An 8,745-nucleotide genomic window follows, 5' to 3' on the forward strand; every position below is an offset into this window, starting at 1 on the left:
TCCTCTCCTTTGGCACATCCTGTTTCTGAGCTGTGTATCTAATCCTATCCTGTGTGAAAATGTCTGCTGACTTGTGTACCTAATCCTCTACTGTGTGATACTTTCTGCTGAGCTGTGTATCTAATCCTATCGTGTGTTACTGACTGCTCAGCCATGTATCTAAACCTATCCTGTGTGATACTGACTGCTGAGCAGTGTATTTAATCCTATCCTGTGTGATACCGTCTGCTGAGCCGCGTATCTAATCCTATCCTGTGTGATACTGACTGCTGAGCCGTGTATCGAATCCTATTCTGTTTGAACTGGAAACTGGAGGTGTTTAAAATCTAAAAACAAATCAGATGGAATGAGTGGAATTAAAATGTCCTCTCCTTTGGCACATCCTGTTTCTGAGCTGTGTATCTAATCCTATTATGTGTTACTGACTTCTCCTCAGCCGTGTATCTAATCCTATCCTGTGTGATACTGACTGCTGAGCAGTGTATCTAACCTTATCCTGTGTGATACTGACTGCTGAGCCGTGTACGTACTTCTATCCTGTGTCATACTGTCTGCTGAGCCATGTATCTAATCCTATCCTGTGTGATACTGACTGCTGAGCCGTCTATCTAATACTATTCTGTGTGATACTGTGTGCTGAGCTGTGTATCTAATCCTATCCTGTGTGATACTGTTTGCTGAGCCGTGTATCTATTCCTATCCTGTGTGATACTGACTGCTGAGCCGTGTATCTAATCCTATCCTGTGTGATACTGTCTGCTGAGCCATGTATCTAATCCTATCCTGTGTGATACTGACTGCTGAGCCGTCTATCTAATACTATTCTGTGTGATACTGACTGCTGAGCCGTCTATCTAATACTATTCTGTGTGATACTGACTGCTGAGCCGTCTATCTAATACTATTCTGTGTGATACTGACTGCTGAGCCGTCTATCTAATACTATTCTGTGTGATACTGACTGCTGAGCCGTCTATCTAATACTATTCTGTGTGATACTGACTGCTGAGCCGTCTATCTAATACTATTCTGTGTGATACTGACTGCTGAGCCGTCTATCTAATACTATTCTGTGTGATACTGTGTATCTAATCCTATCCTGTGTTATACTACTGCTGAGCCGTATATCTATTCCTCTCCTGTGTGATACTGACTGCTGAGCTGTGTATCTAATTCTATCCTGTGTGATACTGACTGCTGAGCTGTGTATCTAATTCTATCCTGTGTGATACTGACTGCTGAGCTGTGTATCTAATTCTATCCTGTGTGATACTGACTGCTGAGCTGTGTATCTAATCCTATCCTGTGTGATACTGACTGCTGAGCTGTGTATCTAATCCTATCCTGTGTGATACTGACTGCTGAGCTGTTTGCAATAAAAAAAAAAGAGAAGAGCCAGCACTGCCAGTGGTCAGAACGCATAACATGAGGTGCATATGCACATATCTTACTGCATTCAAAATGAGACATTTAGCAAAATATTGATCAATATTTTGAGCCACCCCGCCACGCCAAGGCAATCTCATATGGGGGGGTCCTACTCTACATTTTTATTTATTCACTGTGCCATTGCGGCCTCCTAAATGTTTTAAAAGCAAGACCATATCAAATGCAATCCATACCTGAAGCATATCTGCATCACTCCCGTGCAGCCAGATGGAGCAGGTGCAGATGAAGGCCAACCAGGTCTGAACACAGACATCTCAGGTTTGACCTCCACACACTGCCTGACCAGCAAACACAGATGAAGGGCAATGCAGGCTCAGACATGGATGCAAAAATAAATAAAGCCTGGGGCAGGGCGGGGCTGCAGTGAGTGTGCACAACAGCCTAGATCAATCACAATAAACACAGAAAAGATGGCGAACATGACCCAGCGTGCACGGCAACAGTGGTGGTCAGCCACAAAACCAATTTGCAATAAAAAAAGAGAAGAGCCAGCACTGCCAGTGGTCAGAACGCATAACATGAGGTGCATATGCACATATCTTATTGCATTCAAAATGAGACATTTAGCAAAATATTGATCAATATATTGAGCCACCCCGCCAAGGCAATCTCATATGGGGGGTCCTACTCTACATTTTTATTTATTCACTGTGCCATTGCGGCCTCCTAAATGTTTTAAAAGCAAGACCATATCAAATGCAATCCATACCTGAAGCATATCTGCATCACTCCCGTGCAGCCAGATGGAGCAGGTGCAGATGAAGGCCAACCAGGTCTGAACACAGACATCTCAGGTTTGACCTCCACACACTGCCCAACCAGCAAACACAGATGAAGGGCAATGCAGGCTCAGACATGGATGCAAAAATAAATAAAGCCTGGGGCAGGGCGGGGCTGCCGTGAGTGTGCACAGCAGCCTAGATCAATCACAATAAACACAGAAAAGATGGCGAACATGACCCAGCGTGCACGGCAACAGTGGTGGTCAGCCACAAAACCAATTTGCAATAAAAAAAGAGAAGAGCCAGCACTGCCAGTGGTCAGAACGCATAACATGAGGTGCATATGCACATATCTTACTGCATTCAAAATGAGACATTTAGCAAAATATTGATCAATATATTGAGCCACCCCAAGGCAATCTCATATGGGGGGGTCCTACTCTACATTTTTATTTATTCACTGTGCCATTGCGGCCTCCTAAATGTGGCTGACCACCACTGTTGCCGTGCACGCTGGGTCATGTTCACCATCTTTTCTGTGTTTATTGTGATTGATCTAGGCTGCTGTGCACACTCACGGCAGCCCCGCCCTGCCCCAGGCTTTATTTATTTTTGCATCCATGTCTGAGCCTGCATTGCCCTTCATCTGTGTTTGCTGGTTGGGCAGTGTGTGGAGGTCAAACCTGAGATGTCTGTGTTCAGACCTGGTTGGCCTTCATCTGCACCTGCTCCATCTGGCTGCACGGGAGTGATGCAGATATGCTTCAGGTATGGATTGCATTTGATATGGTCTTGCTTTTAAAACATTTAGGAGGCCGCAATGGCACAGTGAATAAATAAAAATGTAGAGTAGGACCCCCCATATGAGATTGCCTTGGCGTGGCGGGGTGGCTCAATATATTGATCAATATTTTGCTAAATGTCTCATTTTGAATGCAGTAAGATATGTGCATATGCACCTCATGTTATGCGTTCTGACCACTGGCAGTGCTGGCTCTTTTCTTTTTTTTTATTGACTGCTGAGCTGTGTATCTAATCCTATCCTGTGTGATCTGACTGCTGAGCCATGTGTCTAATCCTCTCCTGTGTGATACTGTGTGCTGAGCTGTGTATCTAATCCTATCCTGTGTGATACTGACTGCTGAGCCATGTATCTAATGCTATTCTGTGTAATACTGTGTGCTGAGCTGTGTATCTAATCCTATCCTGTATGATACTGACTGCTGAGCCATGTGTCTAATCCTCTCCTGTGTGATACTGACTGCTGAGCTGTGTATCTAATCCTATCATGTGTGATACTGGGCCCCCCCCTGCAGTCTGTGTCAGACGGTGGTCTGTGTTGGCACGGTAATAAATTGTGTTATTTCCAGCCTTACAGAAGGACGATAACACCATAGAAATGATAAGAATAATAGGCCAAATTGTTTGGTGAATTGGAACACGCGTGGTTAAAATTTCACCTCACAACATAGCCTATGAAGCTCTTGGGGTCCAGACGTGTGACTGTGCAAAATGTTATGGTTGTAGCAGCGACGGTGCACATGCCAATCCCGGACATACACACATACATACATACACTTTTTCCCCATTACGTACCTAGGGGCAAAATTGTTTGGTGAATTGGAACACGCAGGGTTAAAATTTCGCCTCACAACATAGCCTATGACGCTCTCGGGGTCCAGACGTGTGACTGTGCAAAATTTTGTGGCTGTAGCTGCGACGGTGCACATGCCAGTCCTGGACATACACACATACATACAGACATACACACACATTGAGCTTTATATATTAGATAGCACCATCCACTGCCCAGTGTTCTCCCTTTCATGTATAGCAATGTCCATTATTACAATGTCCTCCCTTATTATGTATTTTTTCATCTGATGCTCAAGTGGCTTGGTGCATAGCGCCTATCAAGCACATATACTGATGAACACTTGCAAACTGTGAGGAATGACAACAAGCACGTACAGTGTAGTGTGTGCATCTTACCTGTATCTCTATGAAACTACACAGGTCAGGTGCATATTGTGCCATAAAACTTCTGTAGCATGGCTGCAGCATGTGATTCTGCCGTTTGGTTGTCCCTATCCACAGGAACAGCAAATGGCTGGATGTGGTCTCCGGGCCACAATTTACCCAGGTTTGATACAGTAGTCTCTTTAGACACAGATCATGCGGATCATAATTGTGCATTTTTCAGAAATACAATTTTTCTACCCTTAATTCTTTTGATGCTGAACAAGTTTTTCTCATGCTTTATTACATTACTGGATGCCAAATGGAAATGTGGTCTGTGTGCTACTAAGGTATTGATTACTATTGATGTCCTTACTTTGTTTAGTAGTTTTGTATTAATGACAATTTCTCTTTAAAGTTTTTTTTTTTTTTTTTTTTTTTTTTTTTTTTTTTTTTAGAAATTCTGATTGAATTGTCAGGATGGATGTGTTCGAGTATGTCATACTTCAGACTGATTACATGAAGCGACTCATCATTTTTTTTTTTTTTTTTTTTTCCTCTGGGGAACAAACACTGTGAGATCAGTTAAGGAATGGGATGTCTCCTGGGTGGAGGAGTGAGTCATAACTACAGTCAAAATTTGTCTTCACTAGTATACCCTCAGTACAAAGGAAAAACAGAAATGATTTCTGTTGTAAACTGTAGTAATAAACCAGCAAAAAAAATAAAATAAGGGAAATAGTGATCAATATCACCAATAGTGATAATTGCCCAATCTAAAAAAAGGGTTGTCTACTATGGAAAGTGTCCACCAATGTGGAGAGAGCAAAAGCTCCTGAGTCCTCTCCACGTGCGGTCAGACACAGGTGGTATGTGTATATTGCTTGATCCACCGTTCCATTCACTCCTATGTGGCTGCCAAGCGATGCACTCCCACTTTTTTGGGAAAGTCCACAGAGAACAAATTGAGCTGTGATGAAGTGTGTGTGTGCTGCCCCTCTGTTCGAATGGAGATAAATTATCCCTATTTTGGATCCCAGCAGTCGGACTCCCACCGAGCAATAAACTGGATGGATTTTCAAAAATGGACAAATTCTCTTTAAAACGTAGACTGTAAGAAATGAAGAATTAATGGATGATTTTAAAAGAAATAGAATGCTTTGTATATTAAAGAAGCGTAGCTAATTTCATTGGTCCTGCGAGAGGGGACTCAAAAGAGCCATTCTATTGCTATTATAGAATATGAGGACACATGATAGTGGTCACTGATCATGAGTTGAGGTTTTCAGCCCATTTGAGGACAATCATGAGCCAGTTAACACTTTATTTTAGATCAAGTAGAGGAGCAAAGAGGCACCAACATTATGATCTGCAAACATCAGTATGGGTAACCGTCCATATACAGCTTCTTATAGGATATCTGGATGGTGCACAGCTCAAAGTACAGCATATATTCAAAAAATAGAAGTAAAAATGCAGCACTCACCCATATCCTTTGAATTAAAAGTTTTTATTCCACACACGGGTATTATTTTTTGTGGCGAGCAGGTAACATCAGGGGTCAAAGAAGGGAAGAGAAGAAACAACGGACTACTATCGTTTCGCGTCTTTATTGATGCTTCTATCGGTCCAGTTAAGTCCAGTAGAAGCGTCAGTTAAGCCGCGAAACGTTGTTTCTCCTCTCCCCTGTTTTAACCCCTGTTTTATCTGCTCACTGCGAAGAACAATGTCCATGTTTGTGGAATAAAGGACATTTAATTCAAAAGATATGGGTGAGTGCTGCATTTCTGCTTCTATTATTATTTTTTTTTTTTTTTTTTTTTTTTTTTTTTTAAAAAACACTTTTCTTTAAAGTAGGTTTTAGTTTGTGGGTGTCAATGCCAAATTTCTTAGGGTATGTTTCCACGGTCAGGAAACGCTGTGTGTTTGATGTTGTGTACAGCTGCAGCATCAAACCCGCAGCGTTCAGCTGTTACAGCATAGTGGAGGAGATTTCATGAAATCTCATCTCCACTATGTGTTAAAAGACGCAGGCGGCAGACCTGGGTAAACGGACATGCGGCGCGTTTTTTCAAAACGCAGCATGCCTGTTTCCTATAATAAACGGCATCTAATGATTAGTCACAAGCGTAGTAACTGCGTAAAGGCAGCTTACTACGCATGTCTACTAAATAACATAAGGTCTTACATGTCCCGTCGCTGGAAGTCCTCATCCGCTGCAGTTCTCGCGATAACTTAGCTTATCGCGAGAACTGACGTATTATCGCGAGAACTGCCGTGTACATGACCGGAGGTTATCTCCAGTCACAAGGCTAGTTCAGCTGACAGTGAGAACTACAGTGTAGGTGACCGCCGGAGATCTCCGGTGGTCATCTACAAGCTCTGCTATATCCAGATGTCATGCATCCAGATGTAGCAGAGCTGGACTCGTCATGGGACATTCGTGTAAGTGGACTACGTCAGACAGGGAGTATTTGTCTTTGTTTGTTATTTTATTTTTTTTTTCAGGTGATCGATGGCTTCACTTGGATTTGGGCGTGCAGTGACCTCAGGTGGGACGGCTTTAATGCTATGTTTGATCAAATACAGTATTACTAAGAACTCTGATTTAAATGCACTTTTGCTTTTTACTTATTTAATTATAGCAGGGTTTTTTTCATTTTGTCTTTTGTAGGTTCAGTGGCCTCAGGTGTAGAGTTGATGCAGATTTTACCTGCGGCAAATCCTGATGCAATCCTGACCGTGGAAACATACACTTACAGGGACCCCAACCATCATGGGTCTTTTGAGACTACTGACCTTGCCAATGGACTAGAAGCCCACAACTTGATCCACCAAATTCTAGTTACAACCCAACCTGGAGTCTCAGGGCTCCCAAAATCATCTGTCAGCAATACGAAGCCCATAGGCTATAAATAGCTTATGATAGGATCTTGTTACAAATGATTGCATTGGGACCCAAGAGCTTCAGATTATGCCTCTACTCTGAGCCATGGTCTCTTATGTAAATATCCATATTCAACAACAATTTTCCAGGACAGTCAAGAATTTTTGGAAAAAGAGCAAAATCAGGACTAAAAAGGCTTAGGGGATATGTAAATCATAACCAAGAGAGGGTCAGATTGGGGCATTTCTGAGCATGATTAAGGCCACTTTCTAATAGGACTTGGTCCAATATCAGAGTGGACTTCAGAAAAAAAAACAAGTAGACGGCTAGTAAATTGGTGGAAATTCTAATGGTCACAGTAAATGCATTTCTTGACAATTTGACCTTCAAATGCTGGGTTTGGCATGATATCTAGTGTTCATCTGCTGATCCCCTTTAAGACTAAATACGTCAAATGTTTCAGTTTTTTTAAAAAGCAACTTGTAAGGTATCTATCCAAAATTGGAGATAAAAAAGACAGCGAATAACAGAAAAGTCAAGAACATTGGATTCAGACTTATGGTGGCATTTGAAAGTATGGCACTTACTGTCCATGGTCATCATACAATCATTTGCATGGTGGTACTTATCAATGGTGAAAGAAGAAAAATGTTGAAATATCCTGAAATTTTAAAGTTTGGTAGAAATGATTGAAATTATGACATTTTTTTGATTTTGTATTTATGGGGTTTGTTGTGTGGGAACAAATTACCAAGCAATGTGATTCTCGAGGTCAGGATGATTGTGGTGATACCCAACTTATAAGGTTGTCTTTTTTTTTTTGTTTTTATTTTAGATTTTAGGCTACGCTCACTCAACCCACTGAACTTCTCAAACTGATGATGTGACTGGCTCAGCGTGCCCATTCCCATAGTGGACGGGTGCAGAAGCTGACTGCTATCTACATGCCCCAGTCTGGCCTGAAAACCACACAGGTTTAGAGAATGTTGCAATTCTTTCTGACGAACCTGAGGTCCATATGAATAATCCCATGCGCACTGCCATTTCCACTGGAATATTGGAGTAAAGTCCGGTTGAACCCGATGAACCTGAACTTCCACATGTCTGCTCATCCCTAGCAAAGAGGCGTCTGTGTACACCTACAGTATAGCACTTGAGGCATTACAAACGTGTATGAATGGGAGCAGATTAATCTCATTGTTTTTCTGACACAGAAATGAGGAAACACCCATTTATCTTTTTTTTTGTCACCTCTCCCAGACACTACCACTAACATAGCTGTCTATGAGATGTGACCTTCATGCAAGGGTCAGTGTGAGACTGACTAAACCTAACCATTTCTATCAGAAGAGTATGCATGCATAATGTGAGCACAGAGTACAATCAATGACAAGTTAGCTCTGCAGACTTTATGTATACATCACTAATATACCTTGTCTTTTATAAATATATAAATATTCTAACATTAATTTTTATGTTTATTTTTTTTAAATTTGGAATTGTAGACCACAAGGGGGTGGGGCTTAGCGTCCTGTTGTCAGAGATAGGCAAAATACTATACAGGAATGCTCAAACTTCAGACAAACCAGGTCATACACAGAGATAACAAAAAGTACCAGGGATGAGACAGAACAGATAGTCGGGGACAGGCAGTGGTCAAAGCCAAACAGACATAGAAGGTACCAAGCATAATCCAACAAGCAGTATCCAGAGAACAGACCGAGTCAT

General features: G+C 41.9%; 1 long non-coding RNA gene across 1 annotated transcript; it reads left to right on the forward strand.

The window, feature by feature from the left end:
* The first annotated feature begins 2,773 nt into the window (after nucleotides 1-2,773).
* Nucleotides 2,774-8,486, forward strand: LOC141054170 (uncharacterized). Its single transcript, XR_012221370.1, has 2 exons — nucleotides 2,774-2,939; nucleotides 7,853-8,486. It is a non-coding gene; the product is annotated as an uncharacterized lncRNA (long non-coding RNA).
* Nucleotides 8,487-8,745: the final 259 nt, after the last annotated feature.

The sequence above is a fragment of the Dendrobates tinctorius genome, unplaced genomic scaffold (assembly GCF_039654945.1).
Source record: "Dendrobates tinctorius isolate UK_male_01 unplaced genomic scaffold, ASM3965494v1 ptg000175l, whole genome shotgun sequence".
NCBI classification, from domain to species: Eukaryota; Metazoa; Chordata; class Amphibia; order Anura; family Dendrobatidae; genus Dendrobates; species Dendrobates tinctorius.